The following is a 25,461-nucleotide window of genomic DNA, read 5'->3' as shown; positions in this document are numbered from 1 at the left end:
CATGGTCCGTCCACCAAAAATTCAAATACGAGTAGATCAACTCAAATCACTTAATGACTTTCAGAACATAAATTGGATAAGACCTTATCTAGGTATACCAACAGGAGAGTTGGGACCTTTATTTGATATCCTAAAAGGTCCATCAGATCCAAATTCACCCCAAATGTTAATGCCTGAAGCAAGAAAGGCATTAAAAATCATTGAAACATATATGGAAAATATGCATTTGGATAGAATTGATATAAGTTTGCCTTTATTATTTATTGTACTACCAACAAAAAATATTCCTACAGGAGTATTTTGGCAAGAAGGTCCATTATTATGGATACATTTATCTTATTCTCCTAACACTATTCTTACTAGGTATCCTGAGGCTGTAGGACAATTAATACTCAAAGGAATAAAAGCAGCAAAGGGAGTGTTTGGAATTTCTCCCAATAAAATTATTACTCCATATACTATGAATCAAATTGATGAGTTAGCTAATGAGTTAAATACTTGGGCAATAATCATGTGCAAATCTCATGTTTCATTTGATAACCACTTACCATCTAAACCTTTATTGTCTTTTTGGTCATCGCATCCTGTAATTTTTCCAAAAATGACAAGAAAAACACCTATCGGGAATGCTCCAAATATATTCACTGATGGATCAAATAATGGTACAGCAGCAATAGTTACACCTGATCAAACTTTTACATTTTTAGTACCCAAACAATCAGCTCAAAAGGTAGAGCTTAATGCAGTATTACAGGCTTTTGTGATGTTTAAAGATTCTGTATTTAATTTATTTTCCGATAGTCAGTATATAGTTAATGCTATAGTATCCCTTGAAGATGCTGGTAGGATTTCCTCTTCCTCTACTGTTTTCTCTTTTCTTTCCACTATACAAAGTCTAATCTGGGACAGAAAAGATCCATTCTTTATAGGGCATATCAGGGCACATACAGGATTTCCTGGAGCCCTTAGTTTGGGCAATGATTTAACAGATAAAACTACACATGACATACATATTTTCTCTACACTAGAAGAAGCTACAAATTTTCATAGAAAGTTCCATGTCAATGCTAATACTTTACAAAAGCATTTTAAAATAACTAAGGAACAAGCTATACAAATAATAAAATAATGTCAAAATTGTGTGACCTTTTTAACCACAAGTTAATCTTGGAGTCAATCCTAGAGGACTGATACCTAACCATATTTGGCAGATGGACGTCACACACTTGCCAGAATTTGGAAAACTGAAATATTTGCATGTTACAGTTGATACTTCTTCTGGATTTTTGATTGGCTCCCTTCATGCCAGAGAAAAAACTAAAGATGTTATAGCTCATTGCTTACAAAATTTTGCCACTGTGGGCGTTCCAAAACAGTTAAAAACAGATAATGCCCCTGGTTATACTTCAACCTCTTTTAAACAGTTTTGCTCATCATTTGGCATTACTCATATAACAGGAATCCCATACAATCCACAGGGACAAGGCATAGTTGAAAGAGCTCATCAAACTATTAAAATGTACTTGTTAAAGCAAAAAGAAGGAATTGGGAAGGGGTATATATTCCCCAAAGATAAACTTAAAATAACCCTTTTTACTCTAAACTTTTTAAATTTGGATTCATCAGGGCTTAGTGCTGCATAAAGGCATATGTGTCCAAAAAATGTACATAAGCCCAAGGTACTTTGGAAGGATATTCTAACAGGACAATGGAAAGGTCCTGACCCAGTAATTGTGTGGAGTCGGGGGTCTGTTTGTGTGTTTCCACAGGGAGAACAGCAGCCGATTTGGATTCCAGAGAGATTAACTAAGGTCCTGACCCAGTGATTGCCTGGAGTCGGGGGTCTGTTTATGTGTTTCCACAGGGAGAACAGCAGCTGATCTGGATTCCAGAGAGATTAACTAAGGTCCTGACCCAGTGATTGCCTGGAGTCGGGGGTCTGTTTATGTGTTTCCACAGGGAGAACAGCAGCTGATCTGGATTCCAGAGAGATTAACTAAAGTGATTTCTACAGACCAAAAAGAAGATGATTTGGCTCAAATCCATAACAGCTGATATCCAGAACTCCAGTTTAGTTATTCTTACATCTGCGACAGAACCAGAATGCTTTTTTCAATATCTATTTTATTATTGCCCTTTCCCATATCATGAAGTTCTATTTTGTTTTTTGAGTTCATACAGACCTAGGTTAATGTTTTGCTGATCAGTTCTATTTTTTGACTATAGAGTTTTTAAACATTGCAATGGAGAGTTCACCTGTAAAAGTTATAAGGCCTTTACTATTATGTTATGTGTCGTATGTATTATGTGTGCACACTTGTGTTTTGTGTTATATGTTTGAATGTACGTATGTCCATACGTCATATATGATGAGAGCTCATGAAAAAATGGATCCAAATAATTTTTTTTTATTTATTCACGTGATTTAAATGGTTTAATTTAAATTAGGTAAACAACAATTGAGGATTGTTTTAATATGTGAACAAAAAAGGAGGTTAACAGATCTGTTTGTTTACTTTCACCTTTCCTTTTCATTATATTTAATAATTCTCTTAAAGATAATGTAAATTATTAAGAAAATTGTTTTCTTTTAATGCCTTCTGGAATGTTACATAATTTTTTCTTTAGCCATTATTGCCAGAATTCCTATCTTCATCCCAGTGCCAGTGAAGACAATGTAAATTGTTAAGAAAATGGTTTTCTTTTAGTGCCTTCTGGAATGTTACATAATTTTTTCTTTAGTCATTATTGCCAGAATTCCTATCTTCATCCCAATGCATGAAGACAAAGATAAAACCAATCTACAGCTTCTGCAATAGCCATCACTGAACTGCTTACAGAACTTACCTGGACTATGTATCACTTGTATGCATTGTGAACTCACCTATATGCATTGTGAACTATCTGTTAGTGCAGCGACTTGTGGTAGTGTTGGGGTATTTTTGCTGATGATGTCATCAGTGGTACAATTTTTCCAAAAGGAGCCATCAATTGGCTTGGTGTATCTTCCTCCCTTCTGCTTGTCATGATCGTTCAGCTAAAATTTGGGGGCCAACAGAGGTGAGGCAAAGAACCTCACCCCCCCCCCCGCTGGTACAATGACCTCTACACAGGTGTGGCTGTATACTGGACCGGTAGTCAGTGACGGGTAAGATCCAATTACAATGGTACCAACCTAAGAACGGGTAAGGACCATATGTACTATTGGACAACCTAAGGCAGGCACGGTCCCTAAGCCACATGCTTGTTGTTTAAACAGAGAGGGGGAGATGTTGAGAGCCATAGCCGAAGGGGCTCCAGCAAACTTTCAGACTGCCAGCTGATGATTGGCTCACAGCGGCCCCAGCAACACCTAGCTGATTGGCTCCTCTGTGGAGATGCTCATTGAGCTGTTTCCCTGCCCTTTCAGACTACCAGCTGATGATTGGCTCACAGCAGCCCCAGCAACATCTAGCAACATCTAGCTGATTGGCTCCTCTGCAGTGATGTTCATTGGGCTGTTTGCCTGCCCTTTCAGACCACGGAGCTGCTCATTGGGGGACTTTTTTGGCTCCGCCCATGCGACCCAGCCAATCGACCTCAAGAGCAGGAGGATTGTGGGAGGAAGAGACTGGGTTGGGGTGTGTGGCTTGTGGGAAGCCGGTGGTGGCAGTTGGGCTCTGAGGGTTTTTTCCTGAGGAGCTGTTTTGTTTGGAGTGTGTGGTTCTAAAAATAAAGTTAGTTTCTTTTGACAAGTGGCTCCTGAATTGTGCCCAGCCAGACTGCGGCACTCTTAGTTGTTTTTCTCAGGTATTTTGTCACAGGAATGGAAGTCTGACTAACACAGACTCTCAGTATAATTAGTCATTAGCAAAATGTAAGTTAAAATGACAATGGCATATCATTACACATCTATTTGCATGGTGAACTGCACATCTCCAACCCCTGCCCAGAAACCACCTTTCACTTACAAGATGATGATACCAAGTACCGACAGGAGTGCAGAGTAACTGGCACTCTCATGCATTTCAAGTGAGAGACTAAACATAAAAGAACAATGGCCAGATTATATATAAATATAGAACTCTGTCCTACAACCTTTCTAGCAACCATCCAGGGAAGTCAAATCACACTGTGGCAGAAACCAAACCACAACTTCTGCAGCAATTGGCTCAAAATGGTTAAGACTAGGTCAATAACACTAGAATTTTTGTCCCTGCTTCCACTTAAGACCAACCACAGAAAGCCAAATATTCTCCCCAAATCAATAACATAGCTTCCCTACACTGCAGACCCCAATCAGCTTGTTTTCAGAAAACTTCTACAAGAAGTGGGAAACCCACTCATCTCTATTCCCCTTCCTGAGATCTCAATTGTTGAGAATTTGTCTTTAGGAGTGGAATCAGATACATATCAATTTCATTTCCTGAATTTGATGAGGTTCCTTTAAGGCCAACCCTAGTGTTTTGTCCTATTTTCTGAGAGAACGAATGTTCTCTCCTTCTCTTATGTGAATTCAGGAAGGCCTTAAGGTCATTTTGAAGCCTGAGTTTTCCAATTTGAGCTTTCTCTGTAAGTTTCTCACTCTAACAATTCCTATTTTTCCAAACTGTATTCCATAGCATGCGGGTGTTTTGTTCATTCTGAAGCTCCTCCAGCCTAGTGCACATGAGCAGAGTGGTCTTTATTCTGACATGTGAGAATGTGTTTATTTGAAATCTGATGTCCAATTTCTGAAAAGTCATCACTGAATAGCCTCTAAGAACTTTTGGGCAATTACAGAGTCAGAGGCATTCACAACTCCAAGGTCATTTACAATTTCTGACACTGGCTCTTGTAACTTTTTATTAATCTTTTTCTTCTTTCCCTCAGGCCTACATTTCTGTGGCATACTCTGGCCACAATCCCAAACCCTCTTATTCATCTCAGTTCTGTATTCCTTGAAAACATATTGAGTTTTTGGTTGCAAGTGTTCTTTTTTTTTTGGTGTGTGGGGGTCCTGGAGATTGAACTCAGGGGCACATGACCATTGAGCCACGTCAGCCCTATTTTGTATTTTATTTAGAGACAGAGTCTCACTGAGTTTCTTAGTGTTTCCCCATTGCTTGGGCTGGCTTTGAACTTGTGATCCTCCTTCTCAGTCTCCCGAGCCACTGGGATTATAGGTGTGCACCACCGTGCCTGGATATTGCAAGTATATTTAACCAGAGGTTCCGATGTTTACCTCATGTACTGGAGTCAGCCTCCCGGGAATCCTGTCTCAGTAGAAGAAAGATTAAAGACTGATTAATTTTAACCACATCCTATATGTTTCCTGGAAGATTCTAGTCTCATAAGAAGTGAGATACTTAAGAAGTTAGTTAGCACTAACTGGGGATTATACACAGGGCTTTGTGCATGCTAGGCAAGCGAAGCCACATTTCCAGCTCCAAGAAATCATCTTTTTCAAAACTTGAAATTTTACTTTACAGTCAAGTAAATGATCATGTAGTTGGTAGCTGCTATTAATTGGGGAGGAATATCTATATGAGGATTAATTTTGAAAGTGGTCAGTTCATTGTGAATATTTTTGGCTTTACAGAAGCTTGTGAGTTTGGGAATTCAGAAAATAAGTACATGGTCCCTATTAATTATCTGTTGCTGAATTACCATTACCTAAAAACTCAGAGGCATTAGACAACAAACATCACCTCCCACAGTTTGAAGAGTCAAGTGGTTGTAGATCAGGTCTCTGGTGAGGTTTCAGTTAAGATGCTGGCTGGAACTGCAGTTATCTGGAGGTCTGAAAAAGGCTGGAGGATCTTCTTCCAAGATAACATGCTCACAAGGTTGTTGGTGGAGGCCTCAGTTCTTGGCTGTCTCGTGGCAGAAATGTTCATTTGCTTACCATATAGACGTCTCCACAGAGTTTCTTTTCCTTTCTTTCTTTCTCTGCCTCTCTTCCTATTCCTTATTTTCTTCCTTCTTTCCTTTTTTCCTTCCTTTCCTTCTTTGGGTACTGGGGATTTAACCCAAGGGCATTCTGCCACTCAGCTACATCCCCAGCTCTTTTTACTTGCAATCCTCCTGCCTCAGCCTCCCAAGTTGTTGAGATTTCATGTGTGTGCCACTGTGCCTGGCTCCACAGAATTTCTGGAGTGTCCTCATGACATGGCAACTGAGTTCTTCCTCATGAGAGGGGAGGTAGGGAGAAGGAAAACAATGTTTTAAAGACCTAGCCTTGGAAGTGACTTCCATCACTTTTGCCATATTCAGACCAACCCTGATAGAATTTTAGAGGAGACTATCTATAAAACAAGAAAAATAATATCTCTAATACTATGGATGTTATGTGGTAGAGATCCCTGGGGGCCATTTTGAAGACTGAATGCCCTCTGACTCTCGACTTATGTTCCTCCCTTGTGCAAAACAGGCTCAATCCCTTTCAAGATGCACCAAAGTCTGATCCCATTATAGAATCATTACAGAAGCCCAGCATTTCACCATTCACGTCAGCTTCAGGTATGGCTAAGATTTCCCAGTGTGTTTCATTAAGTGCAGCATCTCAAGTATAATTCCTCTCCTCCTAAAGACCTGTAAATTAAAGGGGAGTCATCTGCCCTCCTCTCCCTAACATGCAATGGTGGAACAGACATAGGATGACTTTGATAGATATTCCTGGCCAAAAAGGGAGAATTGGCTCAGGTTTTACCTCTCTGGGTCACAACTGCATCATTATTGAAACTCACTGAGGTTACCCACAAGTCACTGAGTGGCTTTTGGATGTTTTCCCAACTCTTCAATTACACTTTTAATCTGTAAGAAAATTACTGGGTTTGTGTCATAACTATGGATGATAAATTTTGTGACATTTTGATTTTTCTGAATTTAATTTGAAAGAGAAAATTTGAACTTTGCTTTTGGGGCTTTCCTGACAGCCATGTTTGATTATAGTTAATGCCTCTATGATAGTTTTTATAGTCTTACATTTTGCCCAAGATTAAATTTTTGGGAAAAACCTTTCATGCTTCTTTAAAGCTTTACAAATTCATTCCAAATTATGTAAGAAATGAGAGTCCTTTCCCCACCTTATCCCCATTCTCTAAAGCTAACCATTGCTAGTTTTTGATGAACACCCTTTCAGGTATTTATTTGTGCTTATTGATGACAGTTTATGTTCAACATTGATAAAGTTTTTAATGTTTGAGAATATTTTGTCCATCCTACAATATTCATCTTATTTAATGCTCAGTTTATTAAACATCTCTAAATAGAAGTTGGAAACCTAAACTTCAAAAAAATATTTAAACGTTGCATTCATTGCATTGTGTTAAACAGTTTAAACTGCAATTGCAAATTTAATTTGATGATTCTTTTGAGTACACTTTAAATGGTACACAAAATAAACACCAATACAATGATTATAAGACTTACTACAACTGTTTTTAAATCTATTTTAAAACATCAACCCTATGGATTTAACTCATGACTTTATTGGTTTTTACTTGTTTTTATTTTTCCCTAGGAATAAGGTTTCCTTCTTCCCTTCCCTTTCCTTTCCTGATGGTTTCTTGGTATGTTTCCCAGGTTGGCCCTGAACTTCTAGGCTCAAATGATCCTCTTGCCTCAGTCTCCTGAATAGCTGGAGACTCCAGGGGTATGCCTTTACACATGGCTTAGATACTTCCTTTAGGTTGCTAAAATATTTCTTTTATTGTTTTCTTCTTGATACTTAAATCTCGTTACTTGTTAGACCTCTAATATCCTCAATCCTCAGATCTGCTAAAGCTGTAAAATCACACTTCCTAACAGATTAATTCATGGTTGGGGTACTGAAGCTTGTTTCTCCCAAGGAACTGTCTTTTCCAGCTACCTCAATAAACCTTTCAGTGTTTGTATCTTTCACAGAAGTCTTTGTTTCTGCAATCTGCCTTTTACCTTGAAATGATGCACTCTTTTATTCACTTGGCCAGAGTTGTGGAACCCCTCATTCTCATTGTACTGTTTTTTTAAAATATCTATGTGCTCTTTTTTAAGTATTTATTTTTTAGTTGTAGTTGGACACAATACCTTTATTTTATTTATTTTTATGTAGTGCTAAGGATTGAACCCAGGATCTCGAGTGCTCTACCCCTGAGCCACAACCCCAGCCCACATTGTCCTGTTTTGTTATTAGTATTAAAAGCATATCTAGCCAGGTACAGTGGCACACATCTGTTATCCCAGTGATCCAGGTTGAGGTAGGAGGATCGTAAGTTCAAGACCTGCCTCAGCAACTTACTGAGGCTCTAAGCAACTTAGTGAGGCTCTAAGCAACTTAGTGAGATCCTGTCTCAAAATAAAAAATAAAAAGGGCTGAGGATGTGGCTCAGTGGTAGAGCACCCTTGAGTTCATCCCCAGTACCAGAAACAACAACAACAACAACAACAATAAACATATGCATGCATTGCTAATGTATTCTCATGACTAATGGGGCATCTATCTAATAGATTCTTCTCCTGGGAGAGATGGATTGCATTTACTCATAACTTTCTCTTTAGGAAATTTGACTACCTGTCAACTCAGGACCCCCTTCTCCTTGGTCATGAAGTATAGGCACCAGCACTCGTTAACTGTTTGAACCTCCTTCCCATCTGGTTATCATGAGTAACCACATGTGCTGATCAGTCTTTCCTCTTTGGGGAACAGTTCCAATTTTTTCCAGATCTATTTGGCTCACATACAATTATCTGTTTTTATATTTTTCTATTTACTAATGGAAATAAACATACATCTCTTAATTACAATGGAGGAACTTTGAAGAAACACACCATTCTTTTTTTTTTTTTTTCATTAAAACCTGTAAAATGGGCTGGGGATGTGGCTCAAGTGGTAGCGTGCTCGCCTGGCATGCGTGCAGCCTGGGTTCGATCCTCAGCACCACATACAAAGATGTTGTGTCTGCCAAAAACTAAAAAATAAATATTAAAAAATTCTCTCTCACTCTCTCTTTAAAAAAAAAAAAAAGGAACCTTGGCAATTTCTTTAAAAAAAAAACCTGTAAAATGTCAAAAGTCCTAATTATTCACTCTTTTGCATTATGCTATTTTTTGGTAACAGTTTATAACAACTTTTTTCTTTTGAATATTATGAATTCAAGCCTTTTATAAACTATAGCAGACACTCTTTGGCACCTACCTCCCAATCATTAATCCAAACTTCTCGCTTATTGGAGGAGCCCCAAATATGTTTGGGTGTCCATAATTGCTCAATTAAGTCAGGGCTAAGTTCTAACTAAGTCAAGAGAATCACAGTGGTTCCATCTCCTTTGCCCATTTAATGGTTTCAGGCTTGACACTCAGTTTTGGGAAAAGAGATAAGGGGAATGTGATGTTTTCAGATTCAAAATGGAGTCATTTATGTCAGATCCTAACCAAAGAGAGTCAGGAAGCCATGAGCACATTTGCCTAATAACAGGGAATATCTCAAGAGACTCTGGAACTGCAACTTTCTTGCTGAAGCCATTAAAAAAAATGTCTGTCCAGTAGTAGCCTATTCAGTCTTGGACTGATACTACTTTTTTTAAAATTAATTTTTGTAGCCAAGGATTATTGTTTCAAAAAGCTTTATGTAATCATCCTCATTTGCCTTTAAAAAACTTTGTCTCCCACCCTCCTTCTCTTTCTTTCTTTGTGGTAACTGAACACAGGGGCACTCTGCCATTGAGCTATAGTGTCAGCACTTTATATTTATTTTTTGAGACAGGGTCTTGCTAAATTGCCCAGTCTGGCCTCCAAATTGTGGTCCTCCTCCCTCAGCCTCCCAAGTCTCTGGGATTACAGTCTTTGTCTTTCTATGCCCACCTGGCTATGTCTATGAATTGTTATGACTTGCATATCCAGGATTCAGGAACAGTCCCCTGCTGTTCCTGAATCAACACTGTGTTTTAGAGAGCTGTTTTTTGTTTGTTTGTTTGTTTGTTGTGGCTCATTTTGGATTGATGGAAAAAAGCTGGATGGTTTCTGAGAAAACTTTCTCGGTTCTTAAAACGAAAGCACAAAATGGTTCTTCTTTTCCCACTAGATATTGTGTCTATATGGGATTATTGGAACAATAGCAGTTATTACATGGTGCCACCATAACATAATTAAAGAGGTAACCTATTGAGGAACTAACCGATGAAGAATGACAGTATGGAAAGATCAGGGTAAACCCAAAAGAAAGCCCCCTAAAATACCTTGGGTTGCTTGGTGATATTGTTGAACCAGTGACCCAAACAACCCTACAGCCAACCTACCTTATGAACTTCTTATTTCCTAATTTTTCCCAATTGTTTGAATTATTTTGAATTTTTATGTTAGTTGCAATCAGAAGTATTCTGACACACATATCTATTTTTTAAAGATATTTAAAAAATATTTGTATCTTTAAAAAATTTTTTTTAATATTTATTTTTTAGTTGTAGTTGGACACAATACCTTTATTTATTTATTTTTATGTGGTGCTGAGGATCGAACCCAGGGCCTTGAACATGCTAGGCGTGTGCTCTCCCACTGAGCTACAACCCCAGCCCCTGTACCTTTTTTTTAAAATTTATTTTTATGTGGTGCTGAGGATTGAACCCAGGGCCTCACACACGCTAGGCTAGTGCTGTATCGCTGAGCCACAACCACAGCCCCACATATCTATTTTAATGAACCCTATTTATTGTTTTGTTTTTGCTACTCAAAATATAACAATGTGCCTAGTGGGAGCCCTTATAATTGAACATTAAGACCTCTTAATACTGTCTGTGACTTTTTTGAGAGAACCCTTACCTTTTAACCACAGCAGTATGTTCCGGGCTTATTCTATGTTGTTTATACCTGCCCAAAGATATGGAATCAGCTATCCTCCAAGGGTCCAAGTTTCTTTTAGTGGAGAATAATATTGTAGAACAAAATCAGGGCTTTAAGAAGCTGATGTAGGTGGGCTGGGGTGGTGGCTCAGTGGTAGAGCATTTGCCTAGCATGTGTGAGGCACTGGGTTCGATTCTCAGCACCATATATAAATAAATGAATAAAATAAAGGTTCATCAATGTCTAAAAATATTAAAAAAAAAAAAAAGAGAAGCTGATGTAGGTAAAAAAATGACCATCATGTCTTTTTGGACCCTGTTAGTAGTGATAGAGTTGGAAAGGTTAATTTTCCTTATATAAATAGTTGCTACAAGTAAATAAGAAAAAGACCAAAAACCAATAGAAAAATGAAATAGCCAGTTCACAAAAAAGGAAACATAAATAGCTCCTATAATATGAAAAGATGCTCAACTGTAGCCATCATAAAAATGCAAATTAAATTAAAATGGGGGTGCAATTTTTACCTATCAATAGAAGTGGTTATTATTACACCATTGACATAGGCATTCTCATATCTTGGCTACTGGTGGAAGTGTAAATTTGTACAACTTTCTATGGCAGGAAATTTATCAATTTCTGCCAAAATTACACTTGCTTTTGGCTTATAAATTCTATTTCTAGGATTTTTGTGTTACAGATATGGTTACACAAAAGAAATGATGTATGCACCAGATTTATTCCTTTCAACAACAACAAAAGTTATAAAAGATTGTTGATAACTTAAAGTCTACCAATAAGGGATTGGCAGAGTATATACAGCAAAACTGTAGCTACCTTCACAAATACAAGGAAGTTTTTAATGTTTTAATGCTAATATGAAATGATTTCCTGATTTACGTTGCACTATGGAAAAAACAAGGTGCAGAACAGTGTATAAAATGTGCTACCATATGCAGGAAAAGAACAAAAATTATAGGTATACATTTGCTTGGGAATGTGCACAGAAGACACTAGCAACAGTGTGAACAGGGTGGATTGGAACTAGGAGAGAGGAAGAACCTAGTGAATATCACTTTGTACATTCTGAATTTTGAATCATGCAAATGTACTTTTGCCAAAAAGTAAATGAATCAGAAAATATGCGTTACTAACATATTTCCATCAACTTCTTTAGTGTTACTAGGTGTGCAGTATTCCATGGCATGGTGGCACCAGTTTATTTTAATATTTGTGTATTATTTACATTGCCTAATAGTTATTTGTTTACCTTATCTCCCCAAAAGGAAGAATTTATTTATAATTGATTTTTTCAGCTCAGTGTGTTTCAGAAAATGCTCATTGACATCCTCAAGCCCAGACAGTGTGCTAATGCCAGGGGAGACAAAATTGAATTGTGTGGAGAATGTGGTTCCTGCCTAAGAGGAGCTCACATTAGTGGGAGTTATAGACATATAAATTACCACTATGCATTATGAAGTGTGCAATAATAGGAATATGTACAAGAGGGAAAGTCATAGAGGGGAAAGTTGATTTGCTCTGGCTCAGTGAGAGGGGTAGAATTGCCAGGGAAGACTTTGCTGAAAAACTGGAGTTTATCAGAGTTTGGAGGGATACACAGAATGTTCTAGGAGTAGGTTCTTGGAGAGAAGAGCATGGGGCATTCTGGGGAACACATGGCTTCAGTCCAATGTGGAGGACCAGGCAATGAGGAAGGAATGCTGTGGGATGAGGAGAAGGAGGGCAGATGGGGATAACATAGGTGTTGAATATCAAGAAGGTTCATATCTGCAGATAACAAGGAAGGCAGTCGTTTTTAAGCTCCAAAGTAATGAGCACAAAGAAAGTAAAGTGTACAAAAATTGATCAAATCCTTCAAACGCTGCGGAAGACCATGTCTCCTCGCCCACTACCTCTCCACTGCAACCTTAAGCGCGCCCTATGGCCTGGGAGAAGCAATTTGCAAGGAGCTCATGTTTGTTTAGGTGGAGGAGGACTTCCCAGTCGTCCGGATTTGCCCCAAAGTCCGCCCAAGGCTCACTCTTCTCACTGGGTTTTCCCGGATTAGGTGTTGTTGATTCCTTCTTGTAGACTTTCTGCTCAAATCCTCTTCTGCTTCCTCCTCCCATCAAGATAATGGTTTGTACGCCCTCCCAATAGGGCCCCGCCTTTTGGGGACTGGGGCTGAGCTCTAGACTGATAGAACTGGGGGCCTCTGATCATAATCTGGCGAGGTCGGCTGGAGACGTGCCACTGACGACCCGACTTCCGAGAGGGCGGGGTCTCGGGCTCTGTTATTTAATGCTTCCACCCTTCTTCGTTCTCAGAACCCATTAAGCGGCTTTGAGCAAGATGGGTGTCTATCGCGTCCGCGTATCCACTGGTACCTCTCTCTACGCGGGCTCCGCTAACCAGGTGCAACTGTGGTTGGTCGGCCAGCACGGGGAGGCGGCGCTCGGCATGCTGCTAAGGCCAGCCAGAGACCAGGTGCGCTGCAGGGAGTCGGGTGGGTGGGCTGCGCCCTCGGCCTGAGATGCGTCAAGTCTCGGTGACCTGGCGAGTCCCAGCCCACCTGCTCTTTATCCCAACTGAGCGTGCGAGCCTACGGCTCCAGGGGGTCTGCCACGTGCAGCGCCCTAGAGGGTTTCTTAGAGGGCTTCAGTAACTGTCCTCGCTCCTGGCTTCCTTGGAATTGACTTGGCTCCCCCGCACCCCTCATTCCACAGAGTTCTATTGTCACCAAACACTGCGGTCACCGGAGCAGCCGTCTTTCCGGTTTTCCTATTTTTAAAAGCTGCTCTCTCAAATTTTCTCTACTGGTGCTAGATCTCTGATCTTGGGGACTTGGGATGGGGGAAGGGTGGGGGAAAGGAGGCAAGACCTGTGAACTCTCAATTTCCCGACCTTTACTCGGTGTTCTTGCCGTTTCTGTTACTTTTTTTCACCTGATGACTCCCAAATTCCCATCATCCGTCCAGCTGTCTCCCAGCCTTCCAGATCCGGATGCTGGCCCCAAGGATGTTTCAGAGGAATGTGTAGAAAGGAGATGCCCCTCTTTCCCACTATTAACCCTCCCCTGTCTTTTCTCTCTTGGGCATCTCCCCCATCACTGTTCTGATAACTGCCTCACCCTGATCACCAGTGTCCCCTTGACCTTGTGTTACCTTCACCTTCTTAGCTGGCTTCCCCGCCTCTGTTTCTAACCCTTCTGAAGCCAGTCAATTTCTCCCCCAGTATATTCCCGACCTTAAAACAAAATTCCCCTGCTGAAAACATTTGAATGGCTCCCGCTTGTTTTCAGGACCAAATCCAAAACATTGGCTTAACTTTTAAGACTCACCATCGGATCTTGCGCGTCTGGCGCTCTGTGCTCCAGTTCCACGGAGCTGGTGCCTTTTTCCGCCTGCTGTCTCCGTGGACTCTAGCTGGAACGCCTTTTCCTTGCTTTTGTCTCGCTCTCACTCCTAGCTGCCTAAGCCCTCTCCACCTCCAGGCTTCCGCTTGGATATAAAGTCTTCTGGGAAACCTGCCTCCAGGAGGGGCGGGGTGCCTGGCCGCCCTCAGCCTTGGCTGGGGTCTCACCGCTGTAACTGCGGGATCCAGCTCCTCTGCCAGCGTTGACAGTGTGCTCTCCAGCCTGCAGCGCAGGGTTCCCAGTGCCTGATCCTTGCCAGCGCTTGACCCAATCAATGAAATAGGGAGGAAATTAGGAAGGAAAGAGAGCACCTTTCCATCTCTTGTCCTTTACCTTCTCACTGTGGGTTTGGGGACCCCTGCTCAATGTGGACTCCCTTTATCTCGCTCCCCTTTCGCTGAAGTCCAGGGAAAGCAGTCCAGGGGAAGCAAGACCCAGCCCAAGTACACAATCCTGTGGGTCCCACTGATTCTGAACCTCTCAGCATGGATGCTGAATTGTCGCCTACAGAACAGGAGTTCAAGGTGGAAGTCTCAGAGTACTTGGGGTCCCTGCTGTTTGTGAAAGTGTGCAAAAGGCACCTCACTGGTTCTGCAACTGGATCTCTGTGCAGGGCCCTGGAGGTGGAGGGCCTGAGTACAGGTTCCCTTGTTATCGTTGGGTGCAGGGCAACCACATCTTGAGCCTTGCTGAGGGCACTGGTAAGCACCAGGGACAAGTGTGTGAGAAGACACAAGAGAGGCTGAAGGTCTGCGTGTGTGTGTGTGTGTGTGTGTGTGTGTGTGTGCGCGTGCGCAGATGTGGAAGCTAGAACCTGGAGGGCAGGAGTTGTTTGGGAATTGTCAAAACAGAAGGTTACTGGCACAGGTGTCAAGGAGACAGGAGAGGGACATGAAGCTGTAGGGGCCAGCTAGAAGGACCAAGAAGATAGGGATAGGGTCAGGCCCTCAGTGAAGTCATACCATGCCCTCTTTACTTTCAGGCTGCACAGTGGTTGAAGACTCTCAAGGCCTTTTCAAGAAGCACAGGGAAGAGGAACTGGAAGAGAGAAGAAAGTTGTACAAGTTAGTCCCCTGTAGGGCATGATGTAACATGTGGGGCATGTTGCATCAGAAAAGAGGAAACCTAACTTGCTGGCTGCTACCCGCTTCCTGGTCCTGGGGCCGTACATGGCTGGGATGGTGCCTGGCAATCAGCCAGAAGGCATTACCGTGGGTTGTGACAAAAAATCGGACCACCTGTAGGATAGGCTCAGAACCCTTCTGCCCTGGTGGACAGCTCGTGTCACCCATTGTCATATACCCTGTAGGATGGGTATACACATGAACTCTCCCCACCCTGCTGACCTTTATCCTGATTGGCTCCTGTACATTATATTAGCTGTGTGTGTTTTCTCAATAAACCAGCTCCTGCTTTGACTGGTCTCCCTGATGCATCTGATTGTCCTCCGGCGAGGGACCCTCTCCTTTCTTGGCTCGTCCAGTGGGGCGAGCTCTCCCCACCTCTCCCGCAGGTCGTAGGTTGGGAGGGAATGAGGGCTAAAAACCCCAACAGTCGCCCATCCCCTGACTCATGATGAGTGGTTAATTCTCTGGAATACCAATGCCTGATTTTATTTCTGCCCCCGCAGGTGGGGTAACTGGAAGGCTGGCTTAGTTCTGAATGTGGCTGGGACTAGTTTATCTGACCTCCCTGAAGATGAGCGATTTCTGGAAAACAAGAGAGTTGACTTTGAAGCTTCACTGGCTGTAGGGTGAGACCAAGGAGGCCCTGGTGAGAATCTTGATCTAGTGGAGGCCAATAGGCCTATGTACTGCACTGGACTGACCAGTCCAAGATAGGTGCCCGTGGCTGTAGTGTTTGCATCTACGACTCAGTGTCTGTTTGCCCTATTCTTCCCTGAAGGCTGGCTGACCTGGCTGTCAAAAGATCTGTGAATATTCTGAGTAACTGGAATGATGTGGATGACTATAACCGGATTTTTTGGTGTGGCTACAGCAAGCTGGCTGGTTAGTCCCACCTACCCCAGTACTTCTCCCTGGACCTTTTATCACCTAGATCCCACCCAGTCTGGGTTAATGAAAGAACCAGGGTTGGGAGACCAGAGGTTTAGATCCCCTGATAAGCTGGGGTCAAATGAGGATGGTTTGGTGGGGGTCGGGAGGACCAGGATCTCAGGTCTCATAGCATGCTCTACTGCCACTCCCCAGAGCGAGTGCGGCAGTCCTGGAAGGAGGATGCCTTCTTTGGGTATCAGTTTCTCAATGGCGCCAACCCCATGCTGCTGAGGCGCTCCATTCAGCTTCCTGAACGCCTAGTGTTTCCTCCAGGGATGGAGGAACTGCAGGCTCAGTTGCAGAAGGAGCTCAAGGTATGAACCCTAAGGAGATCGAACAGTGAAATGGGAGTGGTGTTAGCATCAACTGTGCTGCAGTAGGGTTCACCATGGGCCTGGCTTATGGCTGATTGGCAAGAAGGACTCCTACAGAAATCCTGAGCAATCCTGAAAAGTACAGCTCCATGGCTTTTCTTCCCACATGAGAATGGTGCAATTGTGAAGGGTGGGGTGTATGAGGTGGGATGGTTGATAAACTGAGTCAAAATGAGGAAATGGGACTGAGCCTTGGTGCTATGGATTCAGGGAGTGTGCAGAACAATCAGGGCCAGAGGATTGTTAATCTGGGACAATGTGGGACAATCGATAGAGAAAATTCAGAGGATTACAGGGTCAGGCAAACTTAGATTTGAATCCTGGCTCTTCTATTTGTAAGCTGTGTGAACTCAGACAAAATACCCAACTTCTCTGATTATCTATTTCATTTTCTGTAAAACTGGGAATGATTCAAGTAGAATGTATACAAATTTCATGAGATAATATGCACATAATCCACTACTGGTACAAAGTAGGTGATGAAGACAAGTCAGTTTCCTTCTCTTTCTTCTCCATTTGGGGAATCAGGGTGGGAAGAAGACACCTTATGCTGAGAGAAGCCCTTGCCCTCGCCCCCACCCAGGGAGGCACCTTGTTTGAAGCTGATTTTTACCTACTGGATGGGATCAAGGCCAATGTCATCTGTAATCACCAACAGCACCTGGCTGCCCCTCTGGTCATGCTGAAACTGCAGCCTGAGGGGCAACTCTTACCCATGGCCATTCAGGTGAGAGGACTTGGGATTTCTGTTCCTTGTTGGTTGGCCGTCTCAAATCAGCCCCTCATTCAGGTTCACTGAGAACTCACTCTCTGAGACACTGGAGGAGTCATTAAAGGAAGAAATGGGTGAAGTCTTTGATTTTAAGGGTTTTTCAGCCTCATTGGAAATGTAGACAATACTAAAGTCAGAGACAGTCTGAAAGGAATCCCTGCAAGAGGGCCAGGACTTAGACAAACGGGAGGAGAGGAAGGACCTATCCCCAGGGGCAAGATGTGTTGGGCAGAGAAGCGGAGGTAGAGAAGTCAGGAGATTCTCTGTGATTGGAGTGGGCGAATAATATGAGGTGAGAGGATAAAACCTAAGGCAAGCTAAGGAGTAGGGATAAGGGAAGCTGGGGATGGCTGTTGTGAAAGATGTTGTGGGCACACTAGAGGGGAAGTTGTGTTTAGTGCCAGGTTTGGGGTTTCATGCTATAGCTCTGGGAGGTGAAGGACTCCCCTGGGGATAGAGACGGAGAGGAAAGATGGATAGGAGTGCAGAGGGAGATTCAACTGGATTCCAAAAGAGGGGAAAAGGGGGTGTCAGTCCATACCAGTAAAGAAGAAAAAAATGCCTGGGTAGGGTTTTGACTTGTCAATTTTGAGGCAATGGGGAAACATTCAAATTGTCTAGCAGGCAGCTGAGAACTGAAGACTCAGTCCTCTGTGCAGAGGTGGTGTAGGAAGATCAGAGAGAGGCTGAGGTTTCTGAACAAGACTGTGGGATGAAGGGTTTGATTCCTGTCCACACTGTGGGAACTGAAAGGGGAAGTGGAGGCTGGAGAAGGCTCGGTTTCTGCTGAAGGCTGAGCGCATTGAGGCTTGTCCAACATCAATGCACTGCTCTGAATGGATAAGAGAAGGGTGGTGGGGGGAGAAATGGTAGCTGGAGTGGGAAGATGGAGAAAGACAGGCAAATGTGGAGGAAGAAGGGACAGGTAACATGCAAGAGAGGGGAAATGGTTGGGCACCTGACACTCAGCCCCTCTTCCAACTTTTCCTTCCCACTCTTGTCTTTGCTCCAGCTCCAACTGCCAAAGATCGGATCTATTCCGCCACCCCTTTTCCTGCCCACAGATCCCCCAGTGGTCTGGCTCTTGGCCAAATGCTGGGTCCGTAGCTCTGAATTCCAGCTTCATGAGCTGCAGTCTCATCTTCTGAGAGGACACTTGATGGCTGAGGTCTTTGCTGTGGCCACCATGAGGTGCCTTCCATCAGTACATCCTGTCTTCAAGGTAATACCTTATTCCCAACTCGACTCTCTTGCCTGCTTCTCTTTCACTGCATATTCCCACCTCTGGAGGGGTCCCTGTGTGACATCTCAGTGCTTTGTGAGAACCAGCAACGGAAAACAAGAGAGCTAGGGAGTGGGAGAGGGCCTGTCCTGCATTTTCAATTGCTTTTGTCACCTCCCCAAGGGGGCGAACATGTTTCTTGGGGAGAGGAGCAAAAAATATTATTTTTTTTAATCTATAAAGCACAGATATTCATACGAACAGGCTAATGACTAAAGATTCCATCCATAGGGGACCATGCAAATAACATAAAAGACTTTCACATAAAAGATTTGAAAAGTTCTAAAGTAGTAACATAGGCCAGTTAAAGGGGCTCAAGCCAGCAATTAGGGCAACACATTCACTCATTCAAAATGGTTATTGGGTGCAAGAATCATTCTAGATGCCAGTGGTAACATCTGGATCAGACAATGTCCTGATCTTTTGGGATTTTCATCTCCAATAAGGGCAGACTATAAAGACTGTGTTGCAATATAGGGGCTGTGACCAGTATGATATAGGGAATCAGAGCAGGGTGGTGTGATGGTGAGTTTAGATTGGGTGTCAGGAAAGGTTCCCTCAAGGAGGTGACATAAAGGGTGAGAAAACAAGAAGCCAGCCAATGAACTGGTCAAGGGCCCTCGGTGTTCCAGGCTAGTGGGACAGCCTGTGCAGGGACCCTGACATAGAATGATCTTGACTTGTCTGAAGAACAGAAAGAAGGGGAGTGTGGTGGACAAGGGGAGAGGGAATCAGAAGGTTCTGGAGGCAGGTGTAGGTCTCACCAGACCTTCTCGAAGGGGACTGTTATTCCCCTCAAGGGTGTGTGTGTGACAATCACTGTGTGTGTGTGTGTGTGTGTGTGTGTGTGTGAAAATATTATCTTCATGTATAAAGCATAGATATTATAGCACAGAAACAGGTACAATGTTTGTAGCATTAACATTTCTTGGATGAATGTGAGATTAGGAAAAAAAGTCTCAAAAAGATTCTTATGGGACTTTTGATAAAAAAATTATTTGAAGAATATTCACCTAGACTTATGAAAAGAATATGGAAAGAAAAGGAGAGTGATTTCTTTCAGTTATAAAGCACTAAGGCAGTGATTTGTGGAGGGCATTAGGCAGTGCAGATTAGTAGCAAACTCTTGGTGTTGAGGGGCCACTGAGCCCCAGGTCTGTGCTTTTCCTGAAGACCTGTTCTTTCCTCCCCTTTCCACGCTGGTTTCTGCAGGGTCCTGCTACAGATCTCTTTTGACTTTGCCCTTGCCTGCTTTTCTTCTTTTAGCTTATAGTTCCTCACTTGCGATACACCATGAAATTAACCTTCGGGCCAGGAATGGGCTGGTCTCAGACTGTGGAGTTTTTGACCAGGTATGGGGAAAGAAGGGGGGGATCCAGATTCTGGGTTCACTGTCCTTGCTGGCTCTAGCCTCAGACAGCTTGACTTGCCTGACTGTCTCTCCTCAATCCTCAGGTGGTGAGCGTAGGTGGGGGAGGCCATCTGGATCTGCTGAGGCGTGCTGGAGGCCTTCTGACCTATAGCTCATTATGTCCCCCTGACGACTTAGCTGACCGGGGGCTCCTGGAAGTCAAGTCTTCCTACTATGCTCAAGATGCACTGCGGCTCTGGGAAATCATCCGTCGGTAAGGCAAGCAGGGAGGCAGGGCAGGTGGGGTGACGGTGAGGGTGGAGAAGAAGGCTAGGAGAACAGGAGGGCTGTGTCTTGGTTGGGGAGCTGGATGCCCTGAATGGGCCACGTGAACAAGGAGCCGAGAGCTTCAGCTTTTCTTGTCCTGACCTCTTGTCTGGCAGGTATGCGGAAGGAATTATGGATCTGTACTATAAGACAGATGTGGCTGTGAGAGATGACCCTGAGCTGCAGAACTGGTGTCGAGAGATCACTGAAATTGGGCTGCTAGGGGCCCAGGATCGAGGTAATCAGAGTTCCTGTCCTCAGAACTAAGACAAAAGTTATAAGAGACCTCTCCAGAATCCTCTCTTCTTATATAGAATCTTCCAAAAGCATATCCAACCCATATAAAATCCAAAAGCCTCCTAGACACAGTAGGAGTAGTGCTAAAAAATGTTTAACAACTGGCTCCCCAGAAAAAAGAGCCCTGCCTGGTAGCATTTGCCCATTTCTGTGACATAAATATCCCCACTGTGGCTACCAGCATGCTGAACAGTTGAGAAGTTGACATCTTTGTGAGCCAGCCCCAGCACCTGACTGATTGGGATCCTCCCAGCAGAGGTCCTCCATCCCCTGCCCCCACCGGCTCTCAGGTCAATTTCCACAGGTCACTGAGAGTTGCTGGCATCCCTCTTTACCACCCTTTTTCTCCTCTCTTTGCCTTATCTCTCTCAGATCTGCTCCTATGCCTGACCCCACAACTTTAACTCTCCCCACTTCTTGTAGGGTTTCCCACCTCTCTCCAGTCTCGGGCCCAGGCTTGCCACTTTGTCACCATGTGCATCTTCACCTGCACTGGGCAGCATTCTTCCATCCACCTGGGCCAGGTACTTAACCTTGACTGTTAACCTGGGCAACTGGGAATTTGTGGACTTCACTGGGGGGAGGGAGCTGAATACAGGTGAGCCAAAGGGTTTTCGTGCTTAGCAGGCCTTGATTCTAGATTCCTGCTCCTATTTAGTTGGATTGGTTCTCTTGGATCCCTAATGCACCCTGCACCATGTGGCTGCCCCCACCAACTACCAAGGATGCCACTATGGAGACAGTGATGGCCACACGGCCCACTGTTAATCAGGCTACTCTCCAGATGTCCATCATTTGGCAGCTTGGCAGACGCCAGCCCATTATGGTGAGAACCAGATGCCCCGAGGGCCTGGGGAAGGAGGCAAAGGGGGAGGTGTGGTGCCCTGAACGGGGCTCATAGGTTCTAAGCTGTGTTTTCCTCTCCATCCCAGGTGCCTCTGGGCCAGCATGAGGAGGAGTATTTTTCAAGCCCTGGGCCCAAGGCTGTGCTGAAGAGGTTCAGGGAGGAGCTGGCTGTCCTGGACAAGGAAATCGAAGTCCGGAATGAAAACCTAGACATACCCTATGAGTACCTGCGACCCACCCTGGTGGAATATAGTGTGGCCATATGAGTGTCCCAAGCTTTTGGTTGTTTTAGCTCTCCTCCGCCCAAACCACAGCCACCCTTCCCAAATGTGACCTTTCCCTTTTCTCTGCCCCTTGGAACACATTTCATTTTAGATGCATCATCTAGGTGCCTCTATCCTTTCCTCTTTTCCTCCCTCCCTCTCTTCTTTGCTTACCATTCAGATCTCCTCTAGGGCCAATAATAGCCACCTTATACAAACTACTTCAAGAACATGATAGAGTGATAGTATATATTGCATCACACCTTTTATGAATTGAATTTGATTTTGAACCTACATTTTAAAATAGTGATAGAAAAGAGCTTACACCCAGCTATTTTAAATAAAGCATTGCCAAAAGAATATGAAGCATCAAAAATGTTTTTTTTTCTTTTTTTAACTGGATAGGATTTAGCATGTGTCCTGAAGTCAGACACATACTATAATGCAAACCAGTAACACAGAGATTCTAAAAAAAAAAAAAAAAATGTCGACACTCAGGATTTTCATTTTATGGTTCACTTAGAAAATAATAAGTGCAGGTAAGTTGGTCAAATTTAAGAAGATGTTCTGGAGAGATTTAGCCTCAGGTTTCAGCCTGAGGGATTCATCTCTCTAACCTATTGCAGTTTATCGGTTGGAAAGTTCAAAATTAACATACTTCACGGGAAGAATACTAAAAATCTATTGATTGTCTTATCGAGCCAAAGGGTTTTCATGCTTAGCAGGCCTTGATTCTAGATTCCTGCTCCTATTTAGTTGGATTGGTTCTCTTGGATCCCTAGTGCACCCTGCACCATGCGGCTGCCCCCACCAAAAGGATTCAGTGAAATTCAACTCTGTATGTGGGTAAAATTAAGAAAAACAAACTTGGGAGTTTTGTTTCTTCATATAATAATAATCTGTAACCATCCATTTAAAAGCATAAACTAATAGTATACACAAACCAAAAACATTTCCTTTACAATATGAACAAAGTTGCTTCTTGCCCTGATTCTATTTGATTTTATAGAAGTAATGGATGATAGTTGGTCTGATTTTTTGGGGGGGAGGTTCTGGGATTGAATCCAGGGGCATTTTACCACTGAGCTACATCTCCGGCCCTTTTTATTTTGTATTCTGAGACAAGGTCTTGTTAAGATGCCAAGGCTGGCTTTGAACTTGAGATCTTCCTGCCTCAGCCTCCTGAGCTGCTGGGATTACAAGTGGGTACCACCATGCCCAGTTTGGCCTGATTCTTAAGGCAGAATTAGAAAAAAATTAGTTGAGATGTCGGGGGTGGAGAATATAATGCTAGAGTATAGGGAAAATCTGCAAAAGGCAGGAGAGCAGAATATTGGCAAATACAGTTTAGGTCATACTGCAGGTTGTTCTTATATAATATATTCATCGGAACAGAAAGATGTAACCCAGCAACTGGGCAGAAGGGAACTGCCCTGGAGAGGGCATAGCTGGAACAGTCTTGAGATCGGCCATGCACAGTGGCACATACCTGTTGTCCCAGCTAGTTGGGAGGCTGAGGCAGGAGGATTGAAAGTTCTAGGTCAACCTGGGCAACTTAGACCTGGTCACAAAATAAAAAATAAAAAGGATGCCCCTGGGTTCAATGCTCAGTAGCAGCGGCCATAAGATCCAGAGAAAATCTGACTTTCCGGGAACCTTCCTTAACCCTAACCAGACCATGCCATGGAGCTCTCCTCCTTCTCTATCTTGCTCCTTTCCATGCCAATCTCTTTCATGGGTGATCAAGTGTGGGACATGACGGTGTGATGTCTGTGAGAAGCTAGAGAAAAAAATATGGGAAGTACTGCAAAGACAATTGACGGGAGGTGATGATGTTTTACACAGCCATAAGACTAGGTATGGAGAAAGGGGAGAGGTTGAATCCAAGGACTTAAGGCTGGTTGGGGGGGCAAAATAATTTTTATCTTAAATTTTATAGCAATCTTAAATTTTTACGATTGCTATATAATACCCATGCAAAAAAAAAGTGCATGAAATGTAAAGTCCTGCTTGATGGGTCATCACCAAGAGGACAATCATGTAGCCACAGCCTGGAGCAAGAAAGAAAACTTTCCCAGCATCCCAGAAGGACCCAACCACCTACCAGTATTACTTTTGATTGAAAAAAACTCATTTTTTCCCAGTACCGGAGATTGAATGCAGGGCATCCCACATGTTAGGCAAGTGCTCTGTCATCAAGCTACATCTCTGACCCTTTTTCAGATTTTTATTTTAAGGCAACGTTCTTACCAAGTTGCTGAGGCTGGCTGGAACTTGAGATCCTCCTGCCTCAGCCTGCAGAGTATCTGGGATTCCAGGCAACAAATCATTCCAGGTGTGCGACACCATGATTAGCTGTCTCTTGACAAAGGTTTGTTTTCTGTTGCTTATCCTTGCAGTCCACAATTTAAAAAAATAATATTTATTTTTTAGTTGTCATTGGACACCATACCTTTATTGTATTTATTTTATTTATGTGGTGCTGAGGATCAAACCCAGGGCCTTGTACTTGTTAGGCAAGCGCTCTACCACTGAACCACAACCCCAGCCCTCCATAATTTTTAATAGTATAGAAGATGTTGTGTCTAGAGCAGCATAAACTGAAATAAATAGCACTCATGCTTATAAATGGGCTTGCTCTTCCTTTATGAGGCAATGATGGTGGGGTATTGAGTCAATCTTGTCAAGAGAGAAGCTGGGTTGGGTTTTGTTGTTGGGTTTGTTTGCTTCAGCACAATACCACCTTCAAGTTCCTCTGGTGTTATCTTTGTGCTTAGGGTGGGGCCAGGGCACCAGAGGGTTCCTATGCTATCATCAGCTTCTAGACTTTTCTGTTTCTGAACAGTGGAGGGAGTCTCTCTCCATTTTCTTACAGTGGCTGCTTGGTGGTGGGGTGGGACAAGGGCAAGGGACTTTCTCTTTGGCTGTGGTCCAACCTCAGTTTCAGGAAGCCCTCAGTATGCCTGTGTCTGGGGTTCTCTCTGAATCTGCAACTCCTATGTGTGGCAGCCAAAGTTTGGGGTCTTGTGTGGGAGAGAGTTCCTGGCTCTCTCTCAGGAGACCCCTATTGATGTTGATATGGAATTGTCAGCTGAGGGAGGTTGCCGGTCCTTCTTCCAGGGATCTAGAGTGCTGTTTGTGCTCCTCTTCCATTGGTCTTCTCCCATGCTCTGGGGTGACTGGGTTTGCATTCCCCCCCTCTGGCAGCTTGGGTATTGTGTTCTGTAAGGAAGAATGTTCCAGGCAGGACCTTCAGAATTTCCTGCAGTGGTGGTTGATCCTCATGCAGGTCTACACCAGGGAGGGAGCCTCTCTCTCATCTTTGGTCATGTCCCCAGTCTTTCTCCTGAGCACCTGGAGGAAAGTCGGCAGAGAAGAGCCCACGGGCATGAATTGTTTCCCTTAGTCTGTAGCTCCCAGGAATTCTATGCTTTCACACACTCACACTTGCCTTTAGCAGTAAGTTAAAAAATTTAGCTATTATCATTTGCTGGTATGGTAGTCCTGCCAGAGCTTCTGATCTGATACAGGGGCCTGCCTTTCAGAACTTGGAAGAGCAACTCTTTTTTTTTTTTTTTTTTTTAGTTGTAGATGGACACAATACCTTTATTTATTTATTTTTATGTGGTACTGAGGGATCAAACCCAGTGCCTCACACATGCAAGACAGGTGCTCTACCACTGAGCTATAGCCCCAGCCCAGAG

The 25,461-nt window shown here is 43.3% G+C and overlaps 1 pseudogene; it reads left to right on the top strand.

The window, feature by feature from the left end:
* The first annotated feature begins 13,125 nt into the window (after positions 1-13,125).
* Positions 13,126-21,760, top strand: LOC143642285 (polyunsaturated fatty acid lipoxygenase ALOX15-like; annotated as a pseudogene).
* The last annotated feature ends 3,701 nt before the right edge of the window (positions 21,761-25,461 follow it).

The sequence above is a fragment of the Callospermophilus lateralis genome, chromosome 11 (genome assembly GCF_048772815.1).
Source record: "Callospermophilus lateralis isolate mCalLat2 chromosome 11, mCalLat2.hap1, whole genome shotgun sequence".
Classification (NCBI taxonomy): domain Eukaryota; kingdom Metazoa; phylum Chordata; class Mammalia; order Rodentia; family Sciuridae; genus Callospermophilus; species Callospermophilus lateralis.
This window is presented reverse-complemented; position numbering and strand designations above follow the sequence as displayed.